At 44.6% G+C, this 20,000-nt stretch overlaps 1 protein-coding gene across 1 annotated transcript in view; it reads right to left on the reverse strand.

Annotated features, from left to right (window-relative positions):
* Positions 1-18,427: 18,427 nt before the first annotated feature.
* The window catches only part of LOC113783458, a 2,656-nt gene continuing 1,083 nt past the window's right edge, over positions 18,428-20,000 (reverse strand). Inside the window, 1 exon segment of the mRNA XM_027329599.1 lies at positions 18,428-20,000. This exon segment is cut by the window's right edge and continues 235 nt beyond it. The gene's annotated coding sequence lies outside the window, so the exon portion shown is untranslated.

Genomic DNA, 20,000 nt, shown 5'->3' on the forward strand with positions numbered 1-20,000 from the left:
TCCAAAGATCTTAGGCAAATCCAAAGAAGGTTTTCCTGTACGTTCATCGCAAAATATTTCTAGATCCCAATATACCCAATGCCAGATGGCTGCCAAAAAGCATAAACCAGAAAACACAATATGTGCCCCCGCTACGCCTTCGTAACTCCAAATACCCGCATTCGTTACAGTTCCCCCTGTGATACTCCAACCGCCCCATGAATTGGTAATTCCTAAACGAGTCATAAAGGGTATAACAAACATACCCTGTCTCCACATTGGATCAAGAACAGGATCGGAAGGATCAAAAACTGCTAATTCATATAGAGCCATCGAACCAGCCCAACCAGCAACCAGAGCTGTATGCATTATATGAACAGAAAGCAAGCGGACCAGTGCTTAAGGCTGTTAGTTTAGGGGTGATGCTCGCTTTCTTTCTTGCTGTTGGTATTGTTCCTAACGTTTCTACTTCAACTAGTTCAATAAGAGGATGATGGAAAAGAGAATGAGAAATCCATTTTATATGAATTCATATGGTATTAGATATTACTCTAGTTATGAAAGTTCACTTATGCAACTATCCGCAGATATTGACCTTGTGTATAGAGATTTGAGCGAGAATTTTATATTAGATGTATCCCGCGACCGGTTAGCTCATATTCAACTTAAAATATTTAACGGCTATTACGTTCTAAGACCACTACGTTTTAAATATATTCATAAATTGGATGTGCTTTCCTTTTTATCAGATACGCTACCGCTTTATCCCGATATCATGATTGGCAGTGATCCCAAGGATAAAGATTCTATTAAAATAGTAATGCCTTATGATCAAGAGGATTTATTGATCTTCATGGCATTATCAATAATGTTATTGCGCCTTTCTTATGGTTCCTTGCCTGAAGGCGGATACCGATTGGCTGATGGAATTGATTCCTTTTATAAGGATATAAAGCAAATGAGAAAGGTTGATAGGCTGTACCGCATTGACTTAAGTACTTCATTAACCAAAATTCCTATTAGTCTTATTTTAAATAAAATATCGAGTTTAGTTGGGGATAGTACTGTTTATAAACTTATTTATTCATTTCTTAATCTCCCTATCATTGATGATAGTGGAAATTATAGGGATGATATAGCCAAGGGAGGGTTGCCACCAGCGGGAGAAATCTCTAGGGTATTATTCAATATTGTCTTAATGGAGATTTTCGACAGGGAGTTTGAAAAGAGGTTTCCTGGTATAGCATTTACTAGATTTTGTAACGAAGTCTTTATTTCAAAAACAAGGCATTACCATTCTTCACACTTTAACGAAAAGGAAATAGTTGACTTCTTGAAAGAACACAATCTGCATGGCGATGTACATTCTATTCAACCGGGTGATCCACCACTTGAGTGTTATAAAAAAATAGCTGTTTTGAACACAGCGGGAGACATTTTAATATGTGATCCTATTGATTATTATTAAATAGCATAAATAAAGTGATATTAAGAATTAAGAAAAGGTTTCCTGGGCATCTAGTTCGAGTGAGAATTCCCAGCCATTCATAAATAGCTTTCCTCAAAGAGAAAACTGGTTAAAAAGTCTCCCCCGATCCCGATAGGAAAGAGGGCAGCTAGGTCAAAGGGGGTAGGGCTAAAGGCTAATAAGCTAATGTGCCGACGAGCTTGCAGTTTTAGTTGTAGTCTTTAGACGATCTCGGACAAGTCCTTTTGTCTCTGTAATCTCAGATGCGTATACGTGGGTAATAGAGAGCTATGAATCCTGTCTACTCACCATGGCAGATATCCCATGATATCCCGCCAGGCACGGGAACAGAACTGAGGTAGTCAAAGTCGGATGGTGTCATTCTGCCTTATCTTGTCACTGATGATGGTATACTTTCCTAGATAATAGCCTGGGGCATTTTCTTCACTCAAGCAGCACTCAAACGAAGTCCTATTGTCACCCCCGCGTCAGCCTGAGGTAGTCATCCCTCGAATATAAAAGATTTGGGATTCCTATGATCGAATACCAGCAGTGGCAGAATTCCTTTATATCCCCCATGTTGAGGAATCAGTTACCTACTCTTGAGGAAAGGATCCGGTCTTGACCTTCAAACTCGAAAGCAGCAGGCAAAAGCCACAGCTTCAGCTTGTTTTGTTCCAGGCGAGTGTGCTCTTTTCGAAGAGGTAGGTAAGGGTCTCTCCTGTGGAGATCTCAGGCTTGTCTATGGTAAAAGGGACCCTTTCAAGCCTTTTGAGCCAGTTCGGGGATACCAGCCCGTGTAAGACGAACAACCGACACATGAGTTCTTAGCTTAGATTAGACATCTCGTATTTTTATGTTGCTTCACTGCTTTTGAATATTGGTGTCGTGGGTTCGAATCCGTCCTCGCCCACAACCGGCCTTTAGAATCCAACTTCTGCTCCAAAATACTACCTTCCTTCCTAGTCTCACTTAGCGCCACTAAAGAAGTAGGAATTCTTGCTGCCTAGGTATGACCCGCCTAGGATTGACGTAGATAGAGGGATAGATGGAGATGGAAGAGATTCCGCAGAGCGGCCCTTTCTCAAACAAGGTAGGTGCTTGCTGATCTGTAGCTGCGGAGTCGTGAACAAAGGAAACTTCTATTTCATTACCGTAAAGGTGACTTCTTTGCTTTTCTTTCTTCCTTTACTGTTGATGGGGAATAAGCGATGTTGGCTGCCATAGTTTTTGTACGAGCAGTAGGTCTCCTAGTCCCTCCCGTCCTTCAAGTCCTCTTTTAAAGCATCAAGATTACCCGTGGAAGAGCCATAGCAAGGATGGTAGCCGGGTTTCCCTCATGAGCAGACAGCCCGCCCCTATGCGCTAGCCCTTACCTGCCTTGAACTACAGGAGCGGTCTTGCATACTTACATACATATGAAAAAAAAGGCTCTTTTTTAGAGAATTATTCTAGGCCTTAGTCAATTCTTTGACTAAATACTAGAGTACTGCTAACAGGGAATGCTACCTTGACTCTGCTACTTCTAACGCTCGAACTGTCCGAGCTCCTGCAAGAGGATTAGCTCAAGGGAAAGCACTTGAAGTAACGGATGAGCGCCCTAGCGCATAAGGACTTGACTTCTCTAAAGTTGAATGAAAGTAGAGATTTGAGTCATAGACCCTCAAAGAAAGCGATTTATCGAGAGTTGTGACAGGTGATGAGCATCAATGAGATGACTTGAACTGACCTTCTGTTGAAACTCAAATTGCCATAGATCGCGATTCTTCGTCTGATCCTCCTGTGTATTCATCATTGCATCCTTTTCTTTTTCAATCTCTTTCGCTTCGGGATGTGCATTTCTTTTTTTGGATAGGTATACCCACTTGGGCGGGAATACCTTCACTGACCATGGGAGGAGGTCTAGAGAATCCACCACACTGCCATTAGTCTCATAAATCTGTTTAAAATAGTCCACAGCTATCTGCTTGATGCCGTCCTCTGTTGTGCATGTACAGCCGGTTGAAGAAGATGAATAAAATTCTTCTGATAGCTCGCAGAGAAGAGACGCTGGTATTATTCTAATATAGATTTCTTCTTGTGCGTTAGCATTTCAAAGGGTCTGCGTAACAGAAGTAGTTTGGTAGAATACCATATGCTCTAAAAAGGAATCCGTATGATGAACGGAATCACCCAAGGTTGGTAAGTAAAAGAAGGATGAAAGCGCTTCGCTAGAGGGATAACTTATGCTACCAAATCTGTTTCTGTTGCTGAAAGACCGTCTGCTACCACTTCACTTATTAAGATGCTCTTTCTATTAAGAGAAGAGGACATCTCCTAACTGTGGTAATTGCCCCGTAATAGGATGTGTTGATAATAGAGTATTTTGCCACAAAAACCTTATACCGTAGTTGTTGATGTAGCCCCTCTTTTCTCGCCTATAAGTAAGAAGTCTGGGGAATGAGGGTGATAAAGAAAGAAAGGAAGGCAGCATCGTGTATCGATGGGATCCATGTTCAGCAGTCCTTGTCCATGTTGATGGCAGTACCGCTCAACTACCTTTCAAGCTAACTGCAGCTCCTACTGCTAGGCTAAGGCAAAGATCGCAGTAGTACTTGCTAAAGCTAAAATCTTTTCAATGTCTATCTTTAGGGCCTAGGTAGTCGATCGATTTCATACCTTTCGCTTGGCAAGAGTTATAAGAGCAAGGTGCGTAGCTGGCCTGTTAAAGCATGGAAAGGTATCCAGAAAGCACAGTAACAGCTATGAGATAGGCGCCCTCTCACCTAATACCCGATACTAACGATTGAAAGTAGCACAATCGGCTATAGGGCAGAACTCCAGATCTACGAATAGCCGCGGGCAAGCACCTTTAACAAGCAAGGCGCGAAAGCCTTCGCCTATAGCTTCTACTTCTACTTAGCAGCCCCAATACAGTAGCCCTTTAACACACAAGTACGCTCACGCTAGTACAAAAGTAAGTAAACAACCTTCTAATGTCTCCAGACCTTCTATGAACGGGGCTTTGAACTATAGCAAATAGCCCATTGGTTGAGCTTTGCTCTATGCTGGCTTAACTCTTCCTATGCCTGCTCGAACAGGAAAGCCTAAGGAGCAAATAAAGCGTTAGCCCACTTGTTGCCCGCTTGCTTTCGCACCTCAACATCTAGTTTCCTCTGCTCGCTTGAAGTTTAGATTGCATTGCCGCCGCATATATCATGGGGAATCTGGTTAGCACCCACATTTAGGAACAAAAGAAAGACTGACGAGCAGCTAGAGCTCTTCTTCTCGATAATATGTCTTAGCATTCTCCTTCGCCCCAACACTAAGATCGTTGATGAAAGCAAGTCTGGAAGACCAGAAATGAAACTCCAGTGGTCCCCAGCTGGATTAAGCTAAGCTCCGACGGCTCTTAAAGAGGTCACCCAGCCAAACCTCCAAAACGCCCCCGCTAATACGCCGACGTCGAAGGACGTCCAACCGGAGCCTCCACTGCATACGGTTCATTCTAAAGGGTTTGGCACCATCTGGTCAAGGCAACCTTAGCCAAAGAAAGAAAACCAAAAAAGCCGGTTCCGACCTTTAGGTCTATTCTCGTCTTTCTCCTCTCCTCTTGTTAGAAGCGTGCAATGGCGGAATGTGAGAATGAGGCTGCACAGCATAAGACATAGAGCTAAACGATAACTGGGAGATAGATGGGAGAAGGAGACAACATGTTGAATGGGATGTTGAGTGCAGGAACGTTTACCTTTACGGATAGAAATTTGAAGATCATCAGATGCTTCTTGGGATAAAGGAAGAACTTCAGATGAGTTAGATTTGACCTCAGGACGAGAAGGCTGTGGCGGAGATGCAGGCAGTCTTCTTAAGACTGGTATTTATTATTACTTACTAGTACTTACTAGCTCGTCGAACCCTGCAATGGTTTTGACACTGAGATAGGTATATGAACATTGTTAGACTATAAAAATGAAAATTCAAGAATAATAGGCAATGGGAACTAACGACTCTTTGGAAGAAGATTTATTATAACTAGCACCTGAAGAAGAGAAGAATGAAAGGATGTCCCTTCTTTGAAGGCATTCGATGCAGCAGATTCGTTCACAGGGGATTCCTTAAAGGTTAAGAGTTCGAAAGAGTAAACACTTGGATTCAATGCCATCTCTTCTACTATTGGACCTATTGTGGGCATCTATCTCATATCTGTCTTACCAATAGCTCTTTCTATTCCCCAAAGTCCCACACCGGTTACCTTTTCCTCTCTCTGATGAAGCGAATAAGGTAGTGCTAACTATCTTCGCTTACCCGAAACTGCTGAACCAAGGTCTTGACTTTTAGCAAAATATCTTAACACAGCGCTTTCGTTGCACATGGCTGCTCTGTTCCGGACAACCTGCTTCTTTCGAGAGAAGCACCACCGTAATGCCTTGAAGGGCCGTTAAAGCGAACCACACTCATACAAACTAAATAGCCCACGCGACAGCTTTACCTTATCAACAGAAAGGACTAGGATCTCTTACAGCAAAAGTAATGATTTTGCCTCTGATATCTGGCTATCTCAAAAGAGTCCAAAGAAGGATCTCCTCTTCGCCCGACCCATAGCCCCAAGTCGTACTACCAACCAACCTGTCCCTATCGAAATTCCTCGTTCTCAAGCTTGATTCGCAATAGCTATCAGTTCAAGCAGGAGAGTCCGTCTTTCTTTGTTAAATGGCCGAGCGAATAGAAGGGATCAATCCCACATTCGGCTCAAGAAAAGCATTCGATCATCATATGTTTTTTTATTTGTTTACTTTTCCCGATTTTTACCCATGATCGATCACTGCTGCAGTTTCCCGAACAAGCCCCTTCTCGTCCTGCTTCGAAAGCTACGTCGAAAGGGAAGATAACAGAAGGAAGACGGTGGCTAGGCTAGGTCCTTAGTAGGAGACGATACGGGTACGGTTACCTTTCCTTTGAAATCCTCGCAGCGCGCTATACGCTAGCGCTTCTTTTGTAAGGGGATTGTTCTCTCGTATTGTTCTTCCTTATCGGCCCTGTGACAAAGCACGGGGCTTTCTTCTTTCTACTCATTTTTAAGTATTAAGATTTGGAAAAACTGAATCCGTTAGTTCGGGGGAAACAGAATCTGTTGGTTAGGCGTCTGCATCTGTATCTTCGGATCTTTCTTCATACGTTGGAGTTGGAACTACAGCCTCCGCCCTCCAGCACAAATCTTAAGCTTGATCGGTGTCATAGCCTGGGACCTTGCAAACACCACCCACCCATCGCCCGTCGGGCGTGGTCGTCGCGTGAAGGTCTTTGTTTTTATGTGCTGCTATGCGCTTTCTCGCTTGCCTATCTCTTTGCCTTTCGATTTCTATCTTTCTCTCAGTAAGCCTGCTTCGCTTCTCTAATCGCTAAGCCTTATACAGCTGGAGCGGTGCCCTTATAGGAGTCTGAACATCGATTTCTTATCTTTAAAGATGCTATTTCGGATTAGATCTTCAAGTCTTCACTTGATTCACCGGAGTAGATGTTCTCAGTCTTTTTTCCAAAAACTGATGTAATTATTGGCTCGGCAACCCTTATTCAAATGTTCGATTTGCCCCGCTAAGCCTCAGATATTCTAATTGAAGCAAAACTTCTACGTTACGCCCAGCGGCAAAGAGTAGGCGAGGAAGGAAGCCGAGAAGTGGAGGAGGGGCTTTTTCTTTCTATTTCCCCTAAATAGCTCAGGTTCAAAGCAGCTTTTAAGCTGAAGTCTTGGCCAGTCCGTTCCCGGGTAATAGTAAGAACGAAGAGTTAGAACTATAAGATGAGGCTTCTAGTAGAGTAAGCGCGGACGGCACTCTTCCTTCTTTAATTTGTCAATAGTTTGAATCTGTAAATCAATAGTATGCGCAGACGAGCCAGAAATGGTATACTATAAAGAAAGTTTCGTACATGACGTAACCCCTATGCCCATTGGGAGGAGGGGTAGTTAGTTATTCCGGCATCGCTAAAAGCACCTGGGCTATGCCTCGAACTCTCTTAACTGGCCAGGGGGGGAGGGGTGAACTCTAACTCTATCTTCTCCGCATCAAGGAAAAGAGCAGAGATCTTTGTTGAAGACAGCACGGCAATGCGCAATCGCTAAACAAGACCAAAAAAGCTATATCAAAAAGATCAGTCTAACTAATCGGCCTAAGGCTTCTAGAGAACATTCCTATCTCAAAGGAAAGGGGAAGAGCCTATTCTATTTCTATTCCGAAAGACTCCATCACTTGATTCAAAACGAAGAAAGTTAACAAGCGCAAAAAAAGACTCAATCCATATCCATATAACAAAAAAGGATAGTCTAAAGAAAGAAGAGGGGTCGTGCCCAGTCCCAAACAGTGCGTTCTTCAGTTCCGCCCTTCGGGAATCAGATGATGAGAGGACCAAGCCAAGGCTAGACGATCGTGTCATTATCTATACGCCCGAAAAACCGTCGTATTCTATCTCTTCCTTTTTGCCTTGCCTCGAGGGCTTACGGGTCCGTGGGCACAGTTGAACAAGGCTCGTATTCATATACTCCACCTGAAGAAGAGGTTGAAAAAGGCCAGACCCTAAATAAATAAGTAAGAAATACGAATAGAAAGAAGAGAAAATTCAGTGTTGTGTAACAAACAAAAGACAGAGATATAGTCCTATCCAAGCTTGTAAGGATCAAAGACGTTGGGATTAGATTAGCAGACTATGGATGGGTCAAGACGTCGAGGGCCACAACTAGTTGGCTATGTAAAAAGAGAGTGGGCTAAAGGGGCATTTTCTGAATTAGAAGATTCTCTTTCTCCACTGACGCAAGCTTTGCTTACCTTCCTTGCCCGCCTCAGAATATTCCTTCCTGGTGGGACGAAGTCGCATTGATTGAATCGGTTCTGGTCTTCGCTGAAAAAGTGAGGCTTTACTTGACGAGTAGACTTGAGTTACCCGCTTATTGGGACCTGCAAGAAGCTGAGTTTCTTTGCTTTCTTTCGTCACAGTAGTTGAAAAAAGGTCAAAGCAGCAGAGCAGTAGTCCCATTTATCCACCCTTAGAGACATTTTTGAAGAAAGTTCCGTTTAACACTTCTTGGCCAAGCAGGCAATGGGGTGAAGGGTGAAGGTGCGATAGCCCTTTTTTAAGCTTTTGATAGACCCCTTGACTCGACTATACGAAGCCAGAGGCTCCCAATCTAACTAAAGGCCTTGCCTTTCCGAATCTCTTCACTGGGAAGTTCCAATCCGATTCTATTCTTTCTTAGCATCCTCCGCTAGCTTTGGACCATATCGATCGGCTCTTACACCCTCAAATTACAAGCCGGTCTTCCTTTTCATATAAGATTATTTGTCTCCTGCCTTATTCATCGATAAAGAGCCTACTATCTTTCAATCCTTTCTTCTCATCCTAATCTTCCTCCGCTCAGATTAGATAGATTTTAGTTGGGCTTTCCTATAGAAAAAAGATATTACCGCTTTCCTTTGAGGGAATTCCCTTTTAAATTGAAGAAAGGGCTCTGTCCAAAGTATGGAGCTTTTTTAGAAAAAAAAGGTGCGAAGCGATGCCCAATAGGAAAGTGAAGGAGAGAGAATAATAATCTTATCTAAGATAAATTATTAACATAACTAAGATCTAGGAGAGAAAGAAAGTCTTACAGATATCCAACTAGTCAATCTTAAGTACCTTAACCTGTGCTTCAGTTTAGTTTACTCTTTTTTATTCACCCTTAGCTGCACGTTCGCACTATGAAGTGAGAAGGTAGATTGCAAGATTAGGTAGTTCACATTCTAGCTTTTAGCTAGCCTGTATTCATGGCCTTTTGCTCTCTTAAGCGGATCGAATGTAGCCAAGTGGATTGAGAGACCTGAATGGGGGAGCGGAGGAGGCCTTCATGGACTGGGGTGAAAAGAAGGACAAAACCGCCCGGACGCCCATGTCGTGGTGAACCGGGTAACCATCACGATCCGAATAAGCGCACGATCTTTCTTTTGACCGGGTTCAAATCCCACTCGTGACAAAGGACTACCTTTTCTCTTAAGATAGTCTCGATCTAAAAGCTATGAGGATTGAGAGATCTCAGCTTTTGGAGTGAAGTTAGTTCAATGACTCATTTCACGGATAATGCTTAGCGAAGGGCTCAAAGCCGAGGAAAAAGAGACTGAGGCATGAAACCTACCAGAAGAGTTCAGCCTGACCCAGTTCTTTCTCTTTCTCCCTGGAGAGAATCGGAACTATTGAAAGCACAGGAACATAAGCCAACTACCAAAACTATCATTAGCGAAACGTTAGTAGCAATCTTTCTATCAATGACTTTCCTTGCCGCTGCACCGCTCCGTGGGCTTTCTTTCCTATTGGAATAGGAAAAGGCTCTGACAAGACCTCACTCATCCCTTCTCCCCTTTCTCCAAAATGCTTGTCAAAGGGATGTCATTATCTTGATTCCACGCGGTTTAGGCTTAGCCTATATTAGATGGCGTCGAACAAACGGCATGGGTCGACCTGGAAGAGAGGGTTAAAGGTTTTTCCTCTCTAAGACATCTAAGACAGAGGGGTTTCTTTTTCTTCTCGACAGCGAGAAGAAGAAACCCTTAGAATCGAATGAGAAACCGGCGCTGCTGGATGCTTCTGATCAATAAACAGGAAGAGGAGTCAGCCAAAAAGAAAGACCACCAAGATACGCATAGTGATTCGATCTTTTGATCACCCCGCCTTACACACGGAAGATTGGATTGCCTGAATCACGAGTCAACTATACTGTGTTACGATCACCTCATCTTGAGAAAAAGTCCAGAAATTTGAAATGGAAAGAAAGAGGTCATAAAAACAGAAAGGCATGAATTGCGCAAGTCGGTTAAAACGCCGTACGACTCGGAGGACATAAGACTGATTGGTCAAGCCAAAAAGATTGCCGGCAGAATGCTCCTACCCCTGGCCCTTTACCTTACCGCTCCGTGGGGAAGAAATGGGGGTATGAAGCGTGAGAAACAATGCAATCAGTGTATGATACAACAGGTAACCTTAAGGAGTGGCGGCACTTGATTGATCGCTTAGACGCTTCGTCGCACCGATCTACGAGAGGATGGATGACCCCTTTCGATTCACGGAATGTGATCTGGGACACGATGGGGCGGTAGGAAAGAGATCACCGGCACAAGATCGCCTTTTTTTTCTTGCTGCCATGGCTGTAAACAAGGTAAACCCAATGGGAACCAAAAACGGGAGGAGGGCAGAGATCCAAAAAGCGAAGGCTCACCCGGAAGGACTTTTTCTATGAAGGCAGAACTTGAAAGAACAGTAGGCTTTTGCTTGAACAATGAAGTGAAAGGGGCATAGCGCTTGCTATAGGCCGAGAGAGGTTCGGAGATGGGACAAAAACCACATCAGGCAGAGAAAGTGCCCTATCCGCTAAGAGGTCAAACTAGGGGCCCGCTTTCTATCAACACCACTATACGAAGCCAGAGGCTCCCTAGCAACCTTGCCCCTCCCTTCTATTGAGACGTCAGTCCTTGAATCAGCCCGGTGCATTGTTTTTCTTCTTGCCCAAGGCTCACTGAACTACAGGGCTTTCTATCCGGGTCTGAACTCCGACTTTCCCCTCTAGCCAAGTCAAGCTGCTCTATATCCAATTCCTTACTGCTAAGGATAAGGAAGAGGGCAAGTCATCAATCATCAACTCTGACTTTGACTTACTCACCTAAGACTCATTTAGACGCTAAGACCCTTATAGTCAGCTGACGCATTTACTAGCTTCAATGAGACCAGCGTGCCGGCCTTTAAACGCGTTCTAGTCGATTTTCCGTTAGCTAAGGATAAATGTCGACAGGCCCAGGTTTGACTTCTACAAACAAATAAGATGGAACACACACAATGGAAAAAAACACTTGGTACGATTTTCTACGTGAAATTGAGAACTTGCAAATCTTTTCTCTATGCTTCCACTCAAGTTCTTCACTCTATTTCCTAGTTCCAACTTCCCTGGTATCGGACTAGGACTGATGCCATTCCACTAATCAGTAATCCGTAGTTTCTCTCAGTTCTTTGTGGGCAAGGAGACTCTTTTCGGGACTGATCCTTTAGGCTCCTTCCGTTAAAGAAGGCTTTGGTGGTTGCAGTGAACCAACAATCGCGGGTCTCGATCCTAAACCCCCTCGCTTCTCGGTCTAGCTAATGCGGCCTTCTTTCTTTCCTTTATCGGTGCTTTCGAGCCTGCCCTAAAGCCTAAAGAGCTAAACCCTTATACAGGAGCCTCGTGCTGCCATGCCCGAGTTCTTATCGGCCTTCTTTTTTTTATCTGAGTTAGCCATCGAGGGTCTGAGCTGCTCCAGACTTCGGTAAAGGAAAGAGTGAGACCCCTGGCTTACCAATACGTATATATAATAGTAGAGGCTTTGGCGACTGATCCTGTTTAGAATAGAACTAGAGGGGAACGTGTCACATTAGAGGATCCCGAAGAAGACCCAGAAGCGACTAGTCGCCTTCCTCTCCTTTCAGTCGAGCTTCTCCGTCCCTCGATCTTACTTGCAGAAGCAAATCTTTCTAGGGTTGGTTGTCTTGTGTCTCCGTAACAAAACAAATGGGCGAACGACGGGGATTGAACCCGCGCGTGGTGGATTCACAATCCACTGCCTTGATCCACTTGGCTACATCCGCCCCTACCCCCGCACAGGTTTCAGTCTCTATCTACGATCAGATCTTTCTGAACTCCCCTATGACCGCTATCAAAGAGAAGCTTTTTCCTATACTATATAAATAAGTCTATTGATTCTTGTGTTTCGGAATTAGGGGAAACAAAGCTTCAACATATGAATATGCCTGGCAAAGCTTCAAACAAAGAGGTTGGGCTGTTCACTTCATTGATTTGACTTCACTTTACTTAAGATTCATTAAAGATAGGGGGGCAGTGAAGGCTCGTTTAGTAGACAGCAAGTGAGCAGCAAGCTCCGCTTGAAGAAGCTTCGCCCCTCTCAGAGAAAGCCATTGCGCGCTAGCCCGGCCTGCGCGCCCTTAAACTACATTGAAGCCCCTTTCGACAAACCTTTCTATATCTATAAGAGTTGGGAAGCTCGAAGTCTTCGCATGCTTGAGCGCATCTTTCCTCTTTCTATTAGGTTGGTTGTCAAAATGCTTTTTCTTGCCTCTCACTTCGTTCGACCTTGAAGGCTTGCCTTTCAGTCGAGCGCTTTCATACCTCTCACATTCGTTCCAAGCAGGCTTTCTTGCGGTCGAAGCCAGATTCTTTCAGAACCTTTATGACTAAACTAAGAGAATAGGGGTAGGGGGAGGGGGGTCCTTGACGACCTTCCTTCAGCCGGCTCCGCCCTATCTATTCATTTCTTTTTTCAAATGGATATTTAGGGTGTTCATAGATTTTGAAACCAGATCAATATCCATTTCTCAATATCTCTTTCTATCTATCGATATCAAGATCTATCTGGCCATATCTAAGGCACCCCTTAAATGAAAGGAGGGCGCGCGTAACCACCTGTCCCCGACCCGACGATGTCCCCTGGGCGAAAGGGGCCACCATTCTCTTTCTTCAATCATTCCGATCAGGACAAGTGGGTTGGTTCGTTTCCTCCTCCTATCTACGCAATTCTCTGTCTGAATTCGTGATCATGTTAGGCGAAAGGTAGTTGTAGAGGAGCGGCTGTGAAACGGCAATTCCCCCTTCAAGCTAAAGCTTTCCTCCTTCCCCGGCCTCTTATTGATAGATAGGGTACCGATGCGGGCTTACCAAGAAAGCCACTTGAGAAGCTAGCCGCCGCGACGAGGCAAGAAAAGTGGATTGGAGGAGCTAGACTGAGAAGTGTGAGATCCGCAGCAAAAAAAAGAAGAAAGAGGCGACTTTGGAGGAGGGAATTGGAGAGGATGGCATCCAATTTTTATGAACCATGGATAGTCGCTGGTGATTCTAATGCAGTTAGCAGCAGTGAAGATAAATTGGGAGGTCTGAGACCCCCTCGAGTCTCAACCTTGGAATTCAGGACAATGATCAGTGACTTCCATTTCATGGAGCTTCACAAAGGAAAGAGGAATTTACCAACCTTGCTTCTCTCATGGTACAATCCTCTTCTCGCTGAGCCCCTCTGCCTTCATCTTCGGGAGATAGATCAGATGCGGAAAACCTTCTAGAACGAGATTCTATCTCAGAGGGCCCTCGCTACCATCACATCTTGGTCTTGGAGAGGGAAATTCATCAGCGAAAGATTTTCAATCTGTGAAATTCATTCTCAAGTGAAAACATTCTTCCAGCCCCCAAGGGACAGGGAAAGTCAATCACAGTTGATGGATCCAAGCTGACATTCTTCAAAGGCTTTCCCGGACTTAAAGAAATTCTTCTTTTTTCATATGGCTGAACCCCGCATTGACATTGACTTGCGTTCTAAATCGCCCTGAAAACAAAGCCCTGACTTTCACTTTAGGGCTGGCTCCCCCATTCAGGACGGAGTTGAGATTGTTCGAACCCATGGCTTTCGCCCAGTCTGTGATAATGTACCCTTCCTACAGAGATTCTCTCTGCTAAGCCCTCCGCGGACCGTAGCAAGGTAATAGAATCTTTCTCGGATCCTTCCTATACAAAGCCAGAGCGCCTTGTCGAAGCCGGGCATCACCACCTGAGTCCTTGATGAGTCGAGCATTCAAGACTATCTGCGAGTGTCGATCGGAATGATGCAGCGAGACCTATCGGCTACAAGGTCCCTTAGAGTTCACCGAGAAACCTCGTACAGACTTCCCAGCGGAGCCGCCTTCTCCTCCTAGGAGGAGAAGAAAGAAAGAACGGTAAAAGAAGCTAGGAAGGAGAATCAAGGGGGGTGGGTCGGTGAAGGGAGCGAGCACTCATAACAAGGCAAGAAAGCAAGCCACTGTTGATGAACTAGTCAAAGTGAACCTGAGTATAGATCAAGAACCCAGGCCAAGAATTGAACCTTTCTCATCAAGAGCTCTTTCTTTGAATGATTCATGTTAAAGCAATGGTTTTCTTTCCTTCTCCTTTCATATTCGGCCCTAGAACTCCCTCCGGTTCTTATCCGAGCCTTGCAAGACCTCTTTTCGGATGGTTGTTGGTGGTCCCATGGAGATTGATGTCTATGGAATTGATCGGTTGATTCTCCGCCGTAGCTGGGACTCCACCGACTTGTGCCTGAGGCATTACTAATTGCGTCAACACCTCTATTTGCCTCGACATCTGTTGAAAAATCTTTACCATCTCATCATTTTTTTTCCTATGTGCACCATATCGACCATAGCCTCCTCTTCCAAGATATGCCATAGCTTTGAAAAGAACCCTTCAGATCAGAGTCACTCGGCGAGAATGTTTCTGTAGTTTTTTTTTAGGGAGGGAAAAGGGGCCTGGTTGCCTATTCGGAACATCCCTCTTGTCCCGGAGAGGGCGGGAGCGGATTGCGACGATTCCTATGCCATAAGGCGGGGGACGAGCCGTGAAAATAGCAGCTGACGTAAACGGGCCATGATCTGAGTAGCCAATTCACACCAGGTCGTCTTTCTCCTCTGTTATTCGACCCGGAGGAAGGCCCGCCCAGTTGTTGTAGATTCTATAGATCTTTCTCCACCCTTCCTTCTCCATCATTTCGCTTCCAATTCATCAATCTAATGGGGAGGTGTGAGAATCAGATCCAGGGATCAGGATTTTCCGAACTTGCGCCCAACTCGCCTTTCTAATCAACGTAGGGACGGCGGAAGCCATGGTCGAAGGTTGCATGAGAGGAGCGTAAAAACAATAGTTTTCTTCATCTTTAGTTTAAACTTCTATACACGAGTACTAGCACGGATTCTATTCACAGAAGGGAATGAATGGAATCCTATGTTTATTGGCTTAGAGTGCCAAAGAACGCATTCTAGAAGAAAGCCTCCGGCGGTTGAAGATCAGCCTATCTTATATGCTGTCTTATGCCTTTTGAGTGCACAAGTGAACGAAGTGGCCCTTTGTTAAGAGATTCAAGGGAGAGTGGAATGCCTGGAACGAGAAAGGGTGGGTCTCATATCCCGAGATCTTTGTATTTTCATCTTTAAGAACATGTGAACTTAGCAGAGGATGTGGAATCAGTATCTCCAATAGCAGTGAGCGGAACTCCATCAATAGATCTCTCCGCGGTCCCCTCTCTTTGTCAGTAGAATGACTAAGTACCGGAATTTGACCAGTCAAGTCAGTTCCTCCCACCTAGGTCCCCGGCTTTGCTTTCTTGTCCGGAATAGAACCAGCTTTAGTTCCGAGGACGGAAGCCTTTTTTTCTGGTTGGCTAGTTGGTTCTTATTTTCATCCGCCGGAAGAACACCAGAGAAGCGTCTTCTGCGTGCTAGGCCAACCGTAGAGGAAAAGCTGTCTCGTTTTGATTGGCCGTTGAAAACAGAGCGGGCACGCAACCCTGTCCAAAAAGACGTACTTTTCCTTGAGTTCCTCAGGAGTGTACTCCGCGGGCCAATTATGCTTACGGAGATAGTCTATAAACTTGGCACCCAACGGAGTCCTTAACTGCTTAAGAACCTTCAGATCGTCAAAGGAACTTCTCAAGGTACCGTAAGAACGAAAAAGCCTATTAACGAGGTCCTCATTAGAGTATATATTCAAAAAGTCTTCGCACTTGGATAGCTTGTCCAAGACCACTTGATTGGGGACGGTAGTATCGTTCTTGTGATGCCTAGAGCTTTGGATCGAGTACGTGGTCAAGTTCGTTCGGCTTCGATCTTCCTATCGAAAGAAGAAATATAGTTTTTCTTTCTTCAGATGTGGCATTTGCTACATAATCCGCATCTGTTGTCATAATAGCTACTATAAGGGAGGAGTTCAGGTCTGCTTAGTATTCTCGGACCCCGGGGTGATTCCATTCACTTCTTCAACTGCTAAGAAGAATAGCTTTTCTTCCCAGATCGGGATTACTATAATAAGTAATAAAAGAAGGCTCAGGACTGCGATGAGGATTAGTGGGTAATTTCCTTTTTAAAGGAGGAGATGCGAGGAATAGTTCATTAGATCCATTCCACTTCGAACTCCAAAGTCTTAAGCAAACTGGCATCTACCATCCCTAGCTCTGTAGCCGAAATAGAAAGATTCAAGGGGCGAAGGGAAAGCGTCTGTGGACAGAGAGGTCAGGTGGGGATAGAGTAGCCGGTAACCTTAGGCTAATAGCTAGCCTAAGCTCTAGCCATAGTTAGGGATGAGCTGGGGTAGGCAAAAGCCCATAAAGACCGGTGCCGGCTCGTCTGCGCATACTATTTTACAGATTCAAACTATTGACAAATTAAAGAAGGAAGAGTGCCGTCCGCGCTTACTCTACTAGAAGCCTCATCTTATAGTTCTAACTCTTCGTTCTTACTATTACCCGGGAACGGACTGGCCAAGACTTCAGCTTAAAAGCGTTGAACCTGAGCTATTTAGGGGAAAAAGAAAGAAAAAACCCCTCCTCTACTTCTCGGCTTCCTTCCTCCAACAGATGCGGATGAATTAGCTGCCCTTATTCTTTTAACATTTGAAGAGCTAACCCCTGAAGTTACTTTAGTCGGCATAAGAACAAAGAACTAAATGGGTCTCCTTAGCCTTTTGTTAGCTTCGGTGGCCTGGAGTCTTCTACGGGGCATCTCTTCTTTATAGATAAGGAAGTCGATTCAGAACACGCAAGAAAAGGGTTGATGGAACCATGCAAACAGTGCTCATTAACTCACTAGCGTCCCAATCAAATCATTCCAAAGTACTTCCCCCATGCGCCCCATTTCGGAACAAGCTCTTGGTGAAAAAGACTGGCGTGTAGTCCGAAAAGCGCCTATGGAAGATCAAAGATTTTCCCTCGTTGTTATTTCCTTTTTCTTGAGAAAGCTCTGCCGAGTAAGGGAATGCTCGTGTAGTCGACACTTGCACTAAAAATGAAATAATAGAAGAAGAGCGCTTTTGCCAGCTAATGAGTGCCTTTACTAGAGAGTGAATACTACACTTACTCTATGAAAATAGAAGCGAAACCTTGAAAAAAGAGAAAATTTCGCCTTCGAAAAGGCTTTAATTAAAGTGGATTTCGAGAATGGGTGCGCCCTCTCAGCTCTAACTTGTCGCTATATCTATCAAAGAAATTGAATGAAAGTGCCTTTCGGAAAGTTTTATTGCACGAGTTTCGAAAGAGAGCACTTAGGAGAGCTATTCTATTAAGAGCTTTCTTTCCTACTCAGCTTGGGTCGTAAGTTAGCCGGACATACCGCTTACATGCTATTGTAATCGGCAAGCCTCCTACCTACTCCAATTCGGTCAGTGTTCAGTTAGTGCTCACCCGACCATTCTTCTCTCGTACTCCCCCCATCTGTATTTGGAAACCTCTTAATGGGGAATCACACGTTCCTTTCTCTTCTGCCGCTTTGATCTCTTGTGAGCTTTCTTCAATTATGATTTTTTGATTTTTGTGTATGTGGCGGTCTGCCTCTGCCGCCCGGAACCCCTTAGCACTAACTGACCACTAACAACATTCCACCGGAGAACCCATGCATTCAATTAGAAAAAGCTTCCTGTTTTGGTACTCCAATCACCACTTCTCAGTTTCAAAAGGAAACAAGGAGTATGTTCATTTATGAAATTAGAACCTTCCAAAAAGGAATTCGCGGTAAAGAGAACGAGTGAAGGAGTAGGGGGGAAGCCCTAACCGAGAGAGGATCCACGGGGAAACCTTACTCTGCTGAGCTATTCGGATTTAGATGGATAGAGCTCGTACCGGGGAATTGAGTCCCTGATTGCCCATCACTATACTAAGCCACCATCTCTCCAGTGACTCTCCTCCTACGGTTCTTGCCGTGCCAGAGACGGACCATCATGATAAAAAATTTCCATTTTTTGGGATTTCTGTCTCAAACTCTAAGGCTACCTTTTTGTGTTTGACGTGTAATCTTCCCTATCTAAACCAGTCATCTCATGATAGTCCCATGCAAAGCAATCTCTGTACTGCTTCAGCAACTGGCATACCTTTCCTAAAATCAAATCCTTTCTTTTTTCTATTATGAAATTCCATAGTTATCGCGGAGTGGGAAAAGCCCCCAGTTCTCTCTCCAGCACCGCTTAGTGATGAAACAGCAGCTAGTCTTGCTAACTAAATCAGTTCCTTCCCCTTAGCCTTAGTGCTCCCCATGCCCTAGCTAGCAGCCTATAAGACCGGGCATGAAGTTAGCTTTCAAGCAACGGCTACGAGTACTCGAGCAGTAAAAGCTTATAGTGGAACAGCTTATTTTGCATCAACGGCTGATTGAATTGCTCTCCCAAGAGCTGATTCTAGCACAAGAGCTTCTACACCAGCCTTACTTATTTTATTGTTATTCCGAATTCCTACTCAACTTAGGTCACTCACTCGCTTTCCAGTTGACTAATCAGGCTATTGCTTTTGTAAAGCTAGGCTCCTACTTCACTCGACCAGTTTCGCTTCTGAATGTGCAGCTACTGATCTTATTATAAGATAAAGAAAATGAAACTGACTTCCTTCCCTGCAATCAGTTCCTTTACTTATGGCAATCGCAATCCGTTCTTCCGTCCTTTCCACAGCGCTAATGCCGACTGCAAGGGCCTCCCCGGTTTCAGAAAGAGTCACCGGAACTATGCGACGTCTTATTTCCTGCTGCGATACCGACTACGGCAGGTTTGGCATCAAAAAAGACCCGGCTATTGCATTATTCGTGATCCTCTTCCAATTCCAGCCTGCTATGAAGGGCAATCACTACCATCAGCTGTCATGATCCGAATAGAATAGGTCTTATTAGATAGAAAAAAGACTAAAGAGATAGAGATGCCTTCCCAAGGTCTCTTCGGTACAGGTACGGATACACTCCTCTTGCCCCCTTTTTCTTCCTGACAAAGACGAAACCTTCTGACAAATCTTTCAACGTCCCGGGCGAATAGTCTAGTTCTCCGCCACCAATTGGTACGTTTTGTCTTAGCTCTTGCTTAACGCCCTCTCTCTTAATGACTCTTCTTAGGGAGTAGGATCAGTTGCCTAGGAGCTCAGAGAAATATAGCGAAGTAATATTTCTTTTTCAAGCAAAGAGGAGGGGGGTGGCGGTCGTGCAAGCAAGCGAAGTATAATCACAAAGCCTAAACGATTATGCAACTTGCCCCCTTCAACTACTTAGACGCAGGATAGAAGATGATGGAGCAGCATACCGGAGGAAAACAGAAGTCCTAATTCGAATCAAAAAGAAAAGAAAAATGGAATTCTTCGAAGAGGCATCATGTTCACTAGGTAGACAACGTTTGGAGAACGGATGACTAGAACAGATCGGTAAAGGCCTTACTATGTCAGGAATAGCGGCCTTAGAGCTTCTACTACTATCGGCTACCTAACTGTCGGGAAATTGGGGGGTTTGCCGGAGAATCGGTGTCGTGGTGGTGCTACGAGATGGCGATTTATCGTATAGAAGAATAGATCCGCGGACCTATTGATTGACCATATATGCGAACCGATCGACCCCTGCCTAAGAGAAGATAAGTAGTTCTTCTATCGTTCAAGGGCAGGGGGAGAACATGTAGCGGCTTGCCTAGATCTCGTATTTCCCACGTAGTCCGTCGGTCAACCCAACGATTCTCTTCTCAAAGTAATAGATAGAGTCTTTTTCT

The sequence above is a fragment of the Coffea eugenioides genome, chromosome 9, assembly GCF_003713205.1.
Source record: "Coffea eugenioides isolate CCC68of chromosome 9, Ceug_1.0, whole genome shotgun sequence".
Classification (NCBI taxonomy): Eukaryota; Viridiplantae; Streptophyta; class Magnoliopsida; order Gentianales; family Rubiaceae; genus Coffea; species Coffea eugenioides.